Consider the following 16966-nt stretch of genomic DNA (forward strand, 5'->3'; position numbering starts at 1 on the left):
GTGCCCAACACCCCCGCACTTGACTTCGCTTCTGTAGTGAGTATTGAGCCATATTTGCTCTGCAATGAGTAGGTGAATTTCTCTCACATGATCCTCACAAGAGACGGACAGTATGCCCTGCATTATATCCCCCCCCCCCCCTTCTTCATTACTCGTGTACTGGCACCGACAGCACAGTTGGTAGATCCAGGGTCAATCCTGAGTCGAGTCACACCGAAGACCTTTAAAGAGAAAGTTTTAACTTCTCGCTTGGCGTTTAACATGAAGGGGATAGTGCAACGACTGGTTTATCCGTATCAGCATAATGGCTCGGGCGGCGACGACTTGCTCTTCGGTAAGTCGTCTCAGTGTAGCAGTACTAGATAAAAAAGCGGTGGAAATCCATCCTGCAACAAGGAGGCACATTACACGCACTCTAAGGATTCCTTCGTCGTCATATGACTGAAAAATTGTTAAGCACGACCTTAAACCCCAAGCACTCATTGCTTATCACCCATAACCTGGTTATCTGGGGAGTTTATAGTTTGGCTGTCTTATCACCCAAGACATAGTCTGGTTATTTCGAGAGCCTATATGGTTTGGTTGTCTTATCACACAGTCTTGTTACCTGGGGGAGCCTTTAGTCTGGTTATTTGGGGAGCCTGTATGGTTTGGTTGTCTTATCACACAGTCTTGTTACTTGGGGAGCCTTTTGTCTGGTTATTTGGGGAGCCTGTATGGTTTGGTTGTCTTATCATACAGTCTTGTTACCTGGGGGAGCCTTTTGTCCGGTTATTTGGGGAGCCTATAGTTTGGTTGTCTTATCACCCACGGTCTGGTTATTTGGGGAGCCTGTATGGTTTGGTTGTCTTATCACACAGTCTTGTTACTTGGGGAGCCTTTTGTCTGGTTATTTGGGGAGCCTGTATGGTTTGGTTGTCTTATCACACAGTCTTGTTACCTGGGGAGCCTTTATTCTGGTTATTTGGGGAGCCTATAATTTGGTTGTCTTATCACACAGTCTTGTTACTTGGGGAGCCTTTTGTTCGGTTATTTGGGGAGCCTATAGTTTGGTTGTCTTATCACACAGTCTTGTTACCTGGAGAGCCTTTTGTCCGGTTATTTGGGGAGCCTATAGTTTGGTTGTCTTATCACCCACGGTCTGGTTATATGGGGAGCCTGTATGGTTTGGTTGTCTTATCACACAGTTTTGTTACTTGGGGAGCCTTTAGTCTGGTTATTTTGGGAGCCTATAGTTTGGTTGTCTTATCACCTACGATCTGGTTATTTGGGGAGCCTGTATGGTTTGGTTGTCTTATCACACAGTCTTGTTACTTGGGGAGTCTTTAGTCTGGTTATTTGGGGAGCCTATAGTTTGGTTGTCTTATCACGCACGGTCTGGTTATTTGGGGAGCCTATAGTTTGGTTGTCTTATCACACAGTCTTGTTACTTGGGGAGCCTTTTGTCCGGTTATTTGGGGAGCCTGTATGGTTTGGTTGTCTTATCACACAGTCTTGTTACCTGGGGAGCCTTTAGTCTGGTTATTTGGGGAGCCTGTATGGTTTGGTTGTCTTATCACACAGTCTTGTTACTTGGGGAGCCTTTAGTCTGGTTATTTGGGGAGCCTATAGTTTGGTTGTCTTATCACCCACGATCTGGTTATTTGGGGAGCCTATAGTTTGGTTGTCTTATCACGCACGGTCTGGTTATTTGGGGAGCCTATAGTTTGGTTGTCTTATCACACAGTCTTGTTACTTGGGGAGCCTTTAGTCTGGTTATTTGGGGAGCCTGTATGGTTTGGTTGTCTTATCACACAGTCTTGTTACTTGGGGAGCCTTTAGTCTGGTTATTTGGGGAGCCTATAGTTTGGTTGTCTTATCACACACGATCTGGTTATTTGGGGAGCCTATAGTTTGGTTGTCTTATCACACAGTCTTGTTACTTGGGGAGCCTTTAGTCTGGTTATTTGGGGAGCCTATAGTTTGGTTGTCTTATCACACAGTCTTGTTACCTGGGGAGCCTTTAGTCTGGTTATTTGGGGAGCCTATAGTTTGGTTCTCTTATCACCCACGGTCTGGTTATTTGATTGCTGACAAATGGTCACACGTAACCGGTGGCACGTTTGGTTGTTTGGTTGTCTTATCACGCACGGTCTGGTTATTTGGGGAGCCTACAGTTTGGTTATATTTCAGGAACCATATTCTGGTTACTTGGGGAGCCTGTACTCTTGTTATATCTGGGAATCCACCGTTCGTTTACATATACAGGGACATAGTTGACTTAGTTGATGTGGATTTTACACTGGCATGAATGAAATTTTTTTGCCTAGTTCTTTTTCAGCCATGGTGCTAGATTTCTTGTAATTTGGTACTATTTAGCCATTAAAGTGAACTGTTAGAATAAAAAAAAAATAACCAAGGTTAATTGGCAAGAGGCCGCATCTCACCGGTTACGTGTGACCATTTGTCAGCAATCACACTGTCATCGATGCTTTGGTTCTACCCTCTATTCTGTATTTTTGTTTACTGACCATGTTTTGGTGCTAATGAAGATGCTGGGAGGCATGCTCATTCAATAAATTACCATAAAGCACAATTATGTCATTTGTAGGGAGTTATGCAACAAAATGTTTGTTGCCATGCCAACTGCGAAGAAACAAACTGGAGATTCATTGGGCGCGCCCAAAACGAGACAAATCCCGACTCGGTAACTTTTTGGCCGATGAGAAAGAAATTAACTCTCTTGGACGCAGCATTGGTTATTACCGCTTGATAGATCAACAATCAACCAATAGTAAAAGGGCTTGCGTTTCTTATCAACAGTTACAAGCAGGTCCGCGCGAGCTTACCGATGCTGTAATTATCACCAGCCCGAGATAAATGATGCCGGAAATCCGTTTAGATGTAACCTTCTTTGGCATTGGTTTAAATTTTATTGGAGTGCGAAAATACATGTAGAAACTGTTACGTCGACGTGAGAAATGAATATCGATTTGTTTTGACCAGCTAAAATATAAACTCGGTTTTCATGTCTAACCGAATATCCCATTTTGATTTGTGGGTGGGGGGGGGGGGTGGGGGGGGGGGGGGGCGTGGAATGGTGTTTTTAGAGCGCTGTGTACTGTCAGCCTTTTTGGAGTGAAATATCGTAGAATATTTAAAATAATATTCTTAATGAAGCCAACAACGCTTTTTAAACCATGCCTAATCACTCATTAATCTGTTCTACATTTGGCACGTAAACTTCAGTAATAAATAATAAATTACAGATTCCAATCGCGGATTCCAACCACTGACGTTTTGTCCTTGCCATCACATCAAGTCTGAACTATATGAACATTCCTTCAGAATTTGTAAACTTTTTCGTCTTTCATTTTACACGATTTATGTAGAACTCCGTGTTGTTCAGTCCCACGTGGGCCGTCTAGGGATGAAAATAAACTGATGTCTATTAACGATTATTTTGCGACCAATCCTATAGCAGATAGCACGGGAGATAACTGTTTGACGTCAGCTGACATTTGACAATGTCGGGATAAACATGCCTTTCTGTTGTATACATGCACATGTGATGAAATGTATTCGATAAACGTTATCGTAAAATCACAGTGACGTTCAACCGCGTCAGCTGGTGACGAGACCAGCATGGCCCGTTAAACAGCGAACGAATTAATGAATGAATGGATGGATGCTTGAGGTTTAACGTCGTACTTAATAGTTTTTTTATTTATATGATGACGAGGAGTCATTAGGTGTGTGTACCCTGTCTTCTTGTGCCAGGGCGAATCCATGCCGCCAAAGTGCTGCCGGCACTGAAGTATCATGCCGAAGACACCAGACATGACATCCTACCCTGTCACATTATATTGACAATAAGCCAACCAGTCTTGTTTCCTTGTGCTAACCTCTCAGTGCTGAGCCCCTAGCGAGGTAGCAAAAAGTACCAATTTTAAACAGTAAAACAGCAAACGAAATGAACACAAAAATAACAGAGGATATTTGTGTTGCTCTCATTAAATACTATACTCAATCATGCTACAGGTGAAGCGTTTTGTAGGTGCAACTTACCACATAAATCTCTAAATACAATCTGTTGTGTAATTCAATAGGAGGAGAGCCAGTTCACTGCAATGCCCGTTGAAAATAATTCGTATCTGCCTCCACGGTGAGAAATGGCACTGCTCTGCTCTGCAAGGCATTTATTCCACGTACAAGCACAGTATACATGTATACATCCGTGATGTCGCTATAGCCTAATTTGTATATGTAATACGTAATTTCTTCAATACTAGACACATCCGACAATGCGAAGCCAGTTGGATGAAAGGATGTAGAGGAAATCAAATGACAGACAGACTATATATATATATATATATAACAAAGAGCGCTATTCAGTTGCTATTACACACATGTACGATGACGTGCGATATTTTCAACCTACGCCACAGTTTATTGTTGAAATTAATATCCACCAAGGACAGACCTCTGGCACCGCTACACCGCTTCCAAGCACCTTGTAATCCTTGGGGCTAGGGTTGATTTATTTTATTTAATTGTTGTAGTCAAGATATTTTTTTCTTTTATACAACGGCCCTCAGGCTTGTGGGCAGAGAAAACCACGCATACATCGACCTGCTCGTACGTGGTTGGGTTAACAACTGCGTCCACATATAAGCTTTTCCATCGCCACACAGATTCGTCTATACGTGTGTCATCGTTCCCTCCATGTTAAGCATTAACCATTAGACTAGACGTTTTCACGCTTAATTTCACATCGAATTTCTTCAATATCGTCTACTCCATAACCTCCCTTCGACTGAAGATTAATTATTCGGGGAAACTATATTCTGTGCTCTGATTGTATTCTCCACAAAATGAAACAGTATCCTATAAAATCGCATTTGCGCCCTTTTTACACAGAACGTTGTGTAGCTCAGCTATAGCTGGACACTACGTAGCGCACAACGTCGGTCGTATAGATCACCGCACTGACAATTTTATTAAAAATTACAGCCAGAAACCATATACCTTACGTTTGGTATGTACGGATTCCCGGAGCCGGCCACAGCCAGCATTGGTAAACCATCTTTGAACAGTAATCTAACCGGTGTTTAAAGTTTTGAACCGAACAGGTCGAACCAAAGGTCGCCATATTTTGAATTCACATTATAGTGATATTAGGCTAGCCAGCCTTGTTTTCTTACACTAACCCCTCAGTCCTGAATGTCAAAGCGAGTATGTCCTAAAGCACAATATCTTCCGGTCGTATACCGGGCTATATTGATATTATTATCTATATATTTTTCTGGAGATTCCATATCAGTTGGTTAACAAGCTGAATCTATTTTTGTACAGATATAAAAAAAAGAGCCAAATACCCCTCCCCCCCAAACACCTTTTACCTTATTAATAAAATGGCAGCGGAAGGAGCGTACTTAGTACCATGATGAAAGACTTACACAAACCTAAAATAATCTGCATCTAGAAATTTACATGGTATATGTACAATTGGTACAATTGTAAGACACTATGTAATGACATTAAATAAACAACGAGGGATGCAATTCGCTCACAAGCAATCGGTCCAGGAATTCTAGACTGATTTGCTCTCATCTATAATACGTCCTTTTGAGAAAAATATAGTCACCAACCATTGCGGTCTCGCAGCGGAGAATGATTACGATGTTTTGAAACCAACCTATTACAAAGGCGTTGTAATGGACATACTGGTTATGCAATTCCATACAGGTTTCGAGCGAAGGGGAATATATAAACCCATTAATACATAGAGATGACAATTTCACGCGTTCCACTTTATAGGTAACCCCGAACAATACTCTTTTTGCATATCAAGAGCAGATTCATATTTGATCGGTTGATCGCAAACTTTTAACAGGTATTTCTGTACAGAAAAGACTTATACCTTATAGAAGACGTGTGCAAACTAACAGAGGTCAGTAACAACAACATCAACAGTGTATTTCTGTCGGATCGTGCATTACAAATCTTAGCAGTGTTTATTTATATTTACGTCTTATGCAATACTTTCTACAGTTGTCTTTTATTAGCCAGCAAGTTCTAAAAGTAAAACCAAATGTCTTTATTTAAACACCTCCTACATAGATCCTTGCTAATAACCGTTCGTTCTGATGCCTATGTTCGAACAAACAGACAACAGAGGACATCAATACAGCTTGATAACAAAGGTTGTTGGGCATCGTATTAGACCTGTCGTAAACAGACGGTTGTGTTCCCAGAATGTTGTTAGCACTGGAAGGTCGTTGAAACTTCGTGAACAGCAGGTTTTATTTTGGACGAAAGTTCACACAGCTGTAAACAGGTTTATTTAAGAAAGACCAGCTGGATAGACGGTGAGACTTGATTAAGGTCGTTGAACTCCATTGTCCAATTAACGGCAACAATTAACAGAAAATGAAAACAATATTTCTTTAAATACTAAAAATTGCCATCCAATGTCGATGTAAAGACAAAGTATGGGTGCACAAGTACCTTTCTTACGGGTGTGAATTGGTATAGGTCTTTGTATCGACGTAATGGCTAAAGAAACAATAGTGATATTTGTTTGGGATCTTGCAACTTCTCAGAGAATAATACATGAGCAGTGCACAAATAACGAGCCCAACAATTACAGACGTGGTATTTCATAACAATTCCTTAAAAGGTGTTTTTCGTCATATCAAGCAATATAATCGTAGGCCTACTCCATATCTCAAACCTGTCAGCTAGTTTCTGTCTAACCCTTCACACCTACAATAGAATTCCTCAAAAGGTGTTTTCGTCATATCAAGCAATATAATCGAAGACCTACTCCATATCTTAAACCTGTCAGCCAATTTAAATATAACCCTTCACACCTGCAAAGACTTACCCCAAACCCTAAATCGGTCAGTCGTTTTCACTCTAACCCTGCACACCTGCAAAAGGCCTACTCCATACGCTAAATCGGTCAGCCAGTTTCAGTCCAACCCTTCACACCTGCTAAAGACCTACTCCAAACCCTAAATCGGTCAGCCAGTTCCAGTCTAACCCTTCACACCTGCAAAAGGCCTACTCCATCCACTAAATCGGTTAGTCGGTTTCAGTCTAACTCTTCACATCTACAAAAGGTTTACTCCAAACGTTAAATCGGTCAGCCATTTCCAGTCTAATCCTTCACACCTACAAAGGCCTACTCCATCCGCTAAATCGGCCTAACCCTTCACACCTAAAAAAGCTCTACTCCAAATGCTAAATCGGTCAGCCAGTTCCGTCTAACCCCTTCACAAAAGGCCTACTCCATACGTTAAATCGATCTGTCGGTTTCAGTCTAACTCTTCACATCTACAAAAGGCTTACTCCATCCGCTAAATCGGTCAGCCAGTTCCAGTCTAACTCTTCGCACCTACAAAGGCCTACTCCATACGTTAAATCCATCTGTCGGTTTCAGTTTAACTCTTCACATCTACAAAAGGCTTACTCCATCCGCTAAATAGGTCAGCCAGTTTCAGTCTAACCCTTCACACCAACAAAAGGCCTACTCCATACGTTAAAGCGGTCAGCTAGTTTCAACCTAAGACTTTATTCTAATACCGCTATACAGAGGTGTACTTCCATTTGATACTACATGTACATATATAGATCTGAGGGCAGATTCGGGAACTCATTTTAAGATATCACATTTTATTTAACATGTTATGTGTGTCAGCTACATAACCCGGCATATGCACGCCAGTGTACTGTTATATAAATTCTGTGATAGATACCGATAGTCACTGCAAGTACCTTGTACTAACTAGTATTACATGACCAGGGGTTGGGGTGGGGTGGTGGTCAACAAAAGAGCTAAATATACGATAAGCGATATGCCCTTCACGGGTTCAGGGGTCAGTTTTACTAGATTTCGTCAATCATAGGCGGTATCATCAACGAGAGAAGACGCGAATGTCAAGTTTGTATCAGTCGATCATTCCATACAACACTTTCATAAACAGTTTATCTTTGAGCGATGGGGAAAATATAATGAAATTCATGAGTACGGCGTTCATCCAAACAAAAAATTCAAAAAATAAAAGTAAAAAAAATAAAAGTAAATTCAAAACATCAAACAAATAAAGAAATATAAAAATGAATAAATAAAATGTGAAAATTCAAACTGGCTTCGTTTTATTTCAATCACATGTGTCACAGTGAAGAAATGCAATACTACTGAATTGTCAAAGCCATAGAGTGACATTAATCTTTTGGCCGGTCATATGCACACAGCGATTACAATTTAATACAAATGTGTGACGTATACAAGTTTCTTATGGCTGGCAGTTATTACCCGTGTGTTATTGTTTTTTTATTCTTATCACGCATCAGGCAAAATACTCCGCTTTTCGTTCGACGACAACGGTCACGTGGAGTACGGGCATATTCTCGACTCCTGCAGACGATGTCAACTGTCTCTGCTGGGTAGGTTATCTCCCTTTGATGAGGTTCAACGATGGTGACATCTCTGTCTTCTGCGCGGAACTGATGGATCTTTGCAGGATAAATTCGTTACATGGTGGCTCAGTGATAGGATACGCAAATATATGGTGTCAATAATCCTCCGCTGACGCCTCGCCACGTAACTACTAGTATCACCATGCAACTACTAGTATCACCATGCAACTACTACTATCACCACGTAACTACTAGTATCACCATGTAACCACTAGTATCACCATGTAACTAATAGTATCACTATGTAACTAATAGTATCACCATGTAACTACTAGTATCACCATGTAACTACTAGTATCCCCATATAACTAATAGAATCACCATGTAGCTAATACTATCACTATGGCAGTCACAAATGACCTCGAGGAAATAAGCAGTCTTCTTTCAGGTAGGCCTAATATACAACGCCAGATATACGTTAATACCTGGTGCTGTGCGCTGACAAAAGACTCATGTAGTATTATACCTTGTATACTAATATCATATATGTATGTGGGTGCGTGTATGTATGCTTCAGTCATATTTATAATATTTTATCATATATAATTTTTCAGTCATATGACGACGAGGAGTCATTAGGTGTGTCAAAAGGCCTCTCTGTCGCAAGTCAAGTGCCGTCGTCACTGAAGTATCATGCCGAAGAAACCAGACATGACACCTCACATTATACTGACACCGGGCCAACCAATCCTGTTTTCTAGCTCTAACCTCTTAGACCTGAGCGCCAAGTGAGGCAACAACAAATAGCACTTTTAATGTTTTTTCGGTTATTCTTGAGTACGACGTAAAATACATACGTAAATAAATATATATAATGAACATTATCCTTCATGATATGTTATCTTTTATTCACACTTTTGCTACAGTGCGCTGTTGACGTTAGTGATTCAACCTTTTTTTTTTACCAAGCAAGGATTGTAATCCTTGTAGGCATTTTGTACAATCAGTCCAGAGAATTTGGGTAAAATCAGCATGGGCTAAACAGGAAGCATGGTAATAAAATTGCCCTGTAGTATAGCTGCGTTAGTACACAAGACACAACTACGATTTTAGACGGCAATATTTAGATTTAAAAAAAAAAGGTCATAAAAACACATTCAAGGAAAACGCCGAAAAAGTAAATGTGATCCCCCTGTCGGCTTTAACCAGTTTTTATTCACATATGCTGAGGAAATGCAATGAAGAAAGCATTCTACTGAGACCGTCTGCGGGCGTCTGTATGAACATATGTAGTACAGTCATACATGAATACAGACAAACGTCGTACCCTCACACGACAACCTAAGATGTCAGTCTGTCAAACAACATGACCTAGCGTATTTAATATCTAGGATAATATATGTAAGGCCTGTATGAAATTTTGAGTTTATGTGTCAGTCGTGAGTAGCCCCGGTTGTTGATAGACTTTCTCCCATAATATAGCAGTATAGTAATACGGTAATTCACAGTGGCCAATAAAAACACACCTACAGACTTGAAGGCCCTACACATCAACATTACAGTAGTTTTGGCGTCCAACTATAAGGGTGGGTTGTGAACAGAACGACTTACCTAGCTGTCGCATCGGTCACTGCCCTAGAGAAATGTACCCAGTGCTGGTCACCCGTCACAGATTGTTGTCTGCGATGTGTCTAGGGAAGAGCTTGTCCTGTGCGACTTTACCCTCTGTGTTGGTCACGGGTTTAATCACGAGACTCCTCACCCCCTCCCCCAACCCCCCTGATTACAGGTGCGGTGTTCAGAATACCGTGGTATAAGGCAGACATTTTTCTCTGGGGCTTACAGAACGGCAGGTTTTAAGATAGGCGCCTATATCGCTCTACAGGGCCCAAGGCTTTAAGAAACTCAGACAAGCGTGCAGTTCTGGCAGACCCCCATTGGATATTGGCCTATATACCGTTCTATTCAGGATTTGCTGTCTCGGAGAGTGAACGTTTGTACAATCAGCTTTGTACCAGATTTAACTCAGGGAGATATTAACACTTTATATCTTATTATTTATTTATTTAAACGCTGTTTAACGCTTGAAGGTTAAAAGCTTTTATCATGAATTTTGAACGATGTTTATAACATTATTACTTTAAACTTTATATTATTTATTTATCAATTATGTACTTATTTGATTGTCGCTTAACGCCTGCTGTTGGCATATGCCTCGACCGAAAAGTAAATCAATATAGTTCAGATACGAATGCAAAATGCAGTTATTCGACGAGCATTTGCCCAATAACTTTCAAAATATCGACTAGTTATATATATCTTTAAAGAATTTCACCTTTCTCTACATTTACGAATTAAAAATAAAATAAAATATATAATATATAAAATATATAATATATATAATAAATATATATATATATATATATATATATATATATATATATATATATATATATATATACGATCGTGAACATTTTGCCAAGTAACCCTCATTGTCACTATATTTATACTTATACACTCAAACAATTAATCTATTAATTAAACGCAACATTGCAACATACAGATTCTATTAGATTAGCAGGATTTTATGTTGAATATGGCAGAATATTATGTTATAACAACAGAAGACATCCTGCATCACTCAGACAACAGACCTTATGTTAAAAATAACAGATTAATTTTTTGAGAGTGCATAATTAAAGAATGTCGCCTTCCTGTACGCAAAATTTAAAGACAAAGTATAAGTATGTACAGCAACAGTAAATTGACTGAGCGATCATATAACGGTTTTAAAATATATCTTAGCGTGAATCAATACAAAGTAATACGGGTCTTCAAAAAACGTTTCCAGGTTATAACATATTCCACCACTCTATATGGTTAAAATCCTACCAATGTGGTTTTAAAGCATTTATCCATTCTCAGACGTGCGCCGCGTAATTTTTTTCCGAAGAAAAAAATATTTTCACCGTTGAGAATACCGCGGAGAAAATATTTACACCGCGTAGAAAAGGCTTACACCGTGGATAAAACCTTTCCACAATGGGGGAAAAGATTTACACCGCGGAGAAAGGTCTACACCGCGGAGAAAACCTATTCATCGCGACGAAAACCTTTTCACCGCAGAGAAAACGTTTACACTGCCGAGAAAACATTTTTCACTGTTTTTAATACTCTTTTTCATACACTTTAAGTTCTTTGTTCCTAATAATAAGCTTCCATTAGAAACTCTTTGAACCAAGGTAAATCATTAGAAAAGGTTGAAAGTTTCGAATGGCACAAACAGGCCACCCTACATTAAAGCCCGAGAACAGTGAAAGCAGAGTGAATCTGGAACATTTCCTAATCGAGAATGAACACACCTCCTCAACACTTTAGAACCAAGAACACTCGTCCACCGCCCCATCTCCTTCTGACATAAAGCCGCAGAAGAAGCAAACGGTGTTGGATTGAAATCGCAACCGCGTTGGTCAAAGGGACCACTTCGCTAACGGTTAGAGCGTTCGTCTTAAAGTCGTGAGACCCGGGATAAAACCGGGTAATTTTGTAGGATTATGACTTATTTCACTTAGCTGAATGTAAACGAGAAGTTAGATTTATTTTTTTGGTGTTTTAAGTCATACTCAAGAATATTTCACTTACTCGACGGCGACCAGCATTATCGTGGGAGGAAACCGGGCACAGCTATGTAGAAACCCACGACCATCCGCAGGTTGATGCAAACGTTCCCATGTTCGACAGGAGAGGAAGCCAGTATGAGGTGGACGCGACAAGTTTAAAGAAACAGATTATAGGATCCGAGATAGAGCTTGCTTCACTCGGATAATTTGTCGATCCAATCGCATGATACTATTACATGCACCATTCGAACAAAAACTACCTCTTTCCTCATATGTGGTAATTCGGTTGTTAATGAATGAATCAATCAATAATACTGATACCACAAAATCAATGCTGACAATGATAAATGCAAACAAGGCAATTTAAAATGGATCTCATTTTATTATAGTCAACGAAGGCACTTTGTGTCACCATTGTTTTGTACAGCCCTACACACATACAGATATATATATATATATATATATATATATATATATATATATATATATATATATATATATATATATATATATATATATATATATATATTACAGACACATTAACGACTCTGTGTTCACCATCCTATGTATTTGTGCCTGGAAAAGCTTTGACCAGTCTTTCACATGAAGCAAACTGACAACCGTCGTGCACCAAAAGTCATAAAAAGAGGAAAGCAGATTCAACCCTACCGCGACCAAAATCTAAGATAAAATATATGAATATATCTACACTGGTACACGGCAAGTTGATCTGTATGTATGATACACGTTTCTGTCTTAAATACATCTAATAAACCCGGGTCCTGGATTCCATTCCACAAAGCCATCTCTGATGTAACCCAAAATGTAGAAGGCGATTTTAGAGATTATTTTCGGGCGCCAAGAGCTTAACATTTTGGACTATCGTATAAATATATTTCCAACGTGCCAGAATTTTAACTTCCAATACACTCCCCCCCCCCCCCCCCACAAAAGCATTTGTGACAAAGTTTAAAATTTGACTTAAGTCAGACTGACTTTGTAGAATCGATCCTTCTTCTAGAAAGTATGCGCAAATTTGAGCAAGCGTAACTACTACAATAACGGTAACTCGTGTATTCTGTAGTGATACTCTGTCGTAAAAGTTGCACCTGCCTCAAAGTTACACATCTCTTGTAGAAAAGGGCCCCTGGGTGTCTTGTCTTGAAGAGAAAACTACCCATAAGTACAACACCTTAACGAAAATACCATCAATTCAAGTCTTTTCAAGCGTTACCAAGGAAACCACATCTCAGTTCTAAGATGAACTGTTGTCAGTTATTGACGATATGCAAAGCAGACAAAGGCTCACAGTGCGAGCAGCTTTACCTATACGCATAAGAAAGATGGTAACAATCACACAATGGACAATGAAGAATCACAGAAGTTTCCCAATTCCGTGGATCTTACTGCGGTTAACGCTATGTTTTTTTTCACAAGTGCCTCTCACATTCAGTAAATGTACACGCTTCACACCTAACAGAAGTCAGATCTAGTAGCGTCTATGTAATACTGACTTGTCCCTTACCAGGTGTGAAGACACATGTAACACCTTAAGATCGTCCAGTCTGTGTCCCGTTGATTTCTTGTTTCCATACTTTCAAGACTGAAGTCGAATCTAGTAGCCGCTCTTTGAAGACTTATCTAAAACTAGATCTGTAGTGCCAACCCCGCTGAAGTCAGGTTTTTGAAGACTTATCTAAAACTGTATCTGTAGTACATGTAGTAACAAACTGGGTGAAGTCAGATCTAGTGACCGCTGGTCGTTGCTGACATGTCTGACTCTGTGTCTTAAGTTAACTCCTGCTCTCGGCATGCTTGATGATCCTTCCCTGGTAGGAGAGGTCAAACATTTGTACCTTTGTCGGAATCGTCGTTCAGTGTTCGAGTGAGAAACTAGGTAGCCATTAGTCCTTGAGATCCTTAAAAATACTTGAATTCAGTTGAAGTGTTTTCAAGACCTTTAAAATTTTGAAAGCAGAATTCATATTAAAACAAGTGCTTGAAATTACTTGATTTTTCGATGCGAAATATCTATCGTATTGCATTATGTTCAAACTAGACCGATAAACAGTCGCCCCAAACCGAGTCCATTATTCTTCAGATGTTTTGTACATAGACTGAATGGTCCTTGCAGGTGCTAGCATTTCAGATTCTTGAAACACCTTGAAAAATAGGATTGGTGAAATCTGGAAGATCTGACTTCAGCGGGATTGGTACTTTAGTATTTCTGATTTAGCTTTAGACTAGTCAGCAACAACCAGGCGCCACGAGATCGGATTTCAATGAGACTGGTTCTACTACCGATCTAGTTTTAAACTAGTCAGCAAGAACAGGGCGCTAGTAGACCGGATGTCAGTAAGACTGGTACTGCTCCCGATCTAGTTTTCGACTAGTCAGCAACAACCAGGCGCCACGAGATCGGATTTCAGCAAGACTGGTACTGCTCCCGATCTAGTTTTAGACTGGTCAGCAACAATAAGGCGCTGGTAGATCGGATGTCAGCGAGACTGGTACTGCTCCCCATCTAGTTTTAGACTGGTCAGCAACAATAAGGCGCTAGTAGATCGGATGTCAGCGAGACTGGTTCTACTACCGATCTAATTTTAGATTTGTCAGAAACAATAAGGCGCTAGTAGATCGGATTTCAACGAGACTGGTACTACTCCCGATCTAGTTTTAGATTGGTCAGCAACAATAAGACGCTAGTAGATCGGATGTCAGCGAGACTGGTTTTACTCCCGATCTAATTTTAGATTGGTCAGCAACAATAAGGCGCTAGTAGACCGGATGTCAGCAAGACTGGTACTGCTCCCCACCTAGTTTTAGATTGGTCAGCAACAATAAGGCGTTAGTAGATCGGATGTCACCGAGACTGGTTTTACTCCCGATCTAATTTTAGATTGGTCAGCAACAATAAGGCGCTAGTAGATCGGATGTCAGCAAGACTGGTACTGCTCCCCATCTAGTTTTAGATTGGTCAGCAACAATAAGGCGCTAGTAGATCGGATGTCAGCGAGACTGGTTTTACTCCCGATCTAATTTTAGATTGGTCAGCAACAATAAGGCGCTAGTAGATCGGATGTCAGCGAGACTGGTACTGCTCCCGATTTACTTTTAGACTGGTCAGCAACAACCAGGCGCCACTAGATAGGATTTCAGCGAGACTGGTACTGCTCCCGATCTAGTTTCAGACAAGTCAGCAAAGAGTGGCTACTAGATCGGATTTCAAGTAAGATCGAATGTATCACAATACCACGATCGCAACAATAAAATATCTCTTGCAAGTATCAAAAAAAAAAAAAAACCTGCATGGCATCATAAAATTTGTCAAAACATAACCTGTTCTATAAACTACCCGATCCCATTTTTAACAACAAACTTAATCCCTTCCTACATAAAAAACCAATGAAAACAGGACCTTATCAGTGATATCTGTTAAAAAAATAATAAAACCCAAGCCGTGGCTGCTAGACACATACGCCAAAACTGGCCGAGGGATATTGCAAAATCTTTCAAGATAATAGGCTTCGTTCTGATTCATCGTCTCTACACCGCCGGGTTAACGGCTAATATTGTGCTATCAGCTAAAGCTTACAAAATGACGGTGATGTAAGACGAAAGCAACCCCATGGAATGTTGGCAAATATTGTAAAGATAAAAAAAAGCAAAAGTCCCATGAGCAATTGTAGAAGGCCTTGTTGGACCGATATTTTCTATAGTTGAAAGTTTCGCAAACGCCTGCATCCCTTCCGGTTTCTATTGCAATTGTCAACCAAACTTCACGGTAGAATAACATAGGTGCCACTGATATCTGAGGTCTCTTGGAGGGTTTAAGGTATTTAACGCAAGGTTAAATAAATGTATATGTCATTTTTCAGGGCAAGCTATACTGAATACAGCTTACAAAGAGACACAACCTGGATGGGCTAGGAATTCCCACTGAACAGGGGAGTTCTCTCCAATTATTATTCTGTGTAGAATGACTATTGCATGGTGGAATTTCTTCATCATTTAGAGGCACCAAGGGGGATCATTTCCTAAATATTCTCAGTGGACTATCATCATTTCCGTAAGTAAGTTTTTGTGTGGCATGTTATAAATCATGGATTTTAGAAGATGACAAAAAGCATTATGAAGCATTTCTACAGTACAGTCAGAACCACATTTACAAACGACCTATAAACCTTTCATAAAATATGTTTAAAATGATCATGCTCCCAATATGCTGAGCAAATAGCATATATCGGAAAAAAACATTTAAAACAGCGAAACCCCAAAATTGCAAAAAATAATAAACAGGTGGCTGACCAGAATTGGATTTCTCGTAGACCAAGTTCAAAATAAAACATCCATTTGGGTAAGTCTAATCGCAAAGTACAAGTACAGCTACAGTGTACATGTATGCACAAAAAATGCACAGGTACATAAATTACTTATCCACAGTTATAAAACAATCATATACGAAACCTCAAACCCTGATAAATGAAAGGAAACAAAAATAGACGGGGGAAAAAAAGACAAAAAAGCAAGAACAGCCCTAACCCAAACCTAAAAACATGTGCTTCCACATTTCAGACGAATGTTACCAAAAGCAGTGCACTGTTTTCAGAATCCATTCCAGAGTGTGTCTGCCATAAACCTTGAAAAGTTTTGGGATGCCATTCCTCAGTTTGGTTGTGATATCCGTTTAACAGTATGGTTGCCATAGCTATTCCAGGAAATGGTTGCCAAAAATTAACCATTTCACTGTTTGCTTGCCATAACCATTCCTGAGTTTGGTTGCTGTAACATTCCAACTGTTTGGTTGCCAAAATTAATCATTCCAGATTTTGATTGCCATAACCATTCCACAGTTTGGTTACCATTAACATTCCCCAGTTTCTTTGCCAATAGGATTCCAAAGTTTGTTTACCATCAGCATTCCACAGTTTGGCTACTAT

At 39.9% G+C, this 16966-nt stretch overlaps 1 protein-coding gene across 1 annotated transcript in view; it reads right to left on the reverse strand.

Annotated features, from left to right (window-relative positions):
- The window catches only part of LOC135477601 (sodium/potassium/calcium exchanger 4-like), a 31272-nt gene extending 21132 nt beyond the window's left edge, over window positions 1–10140 (reverse strand). Inside the window, exon 1 of the mRNA XM_064757766.1 lies at window positions 10018–10140. The gene's annotated coding sequence lies outside the window, so the exon portion shown is untranslated. The remainder of the gene's footprint in view (window positions 1–10017) is intronic.
- Window positions 10141–16966: the final 6826 nt, after the last annotated feature.

Source organism: Liolophura sinensis, chromosome 11, assembly GCF_032854445.1.
Source record: "Liolophura sinensis isolate JHLJ2023 chromosome 11, CUHK_Ljap_v2, whole genome shotgun sequence".
Taxonomy (NCBI): Eukaryota; Metazoa; Mollusca; class Polyplacophora; order Chitonida; family Chitonidae; genus Liolophura; species Liolophura sinensis.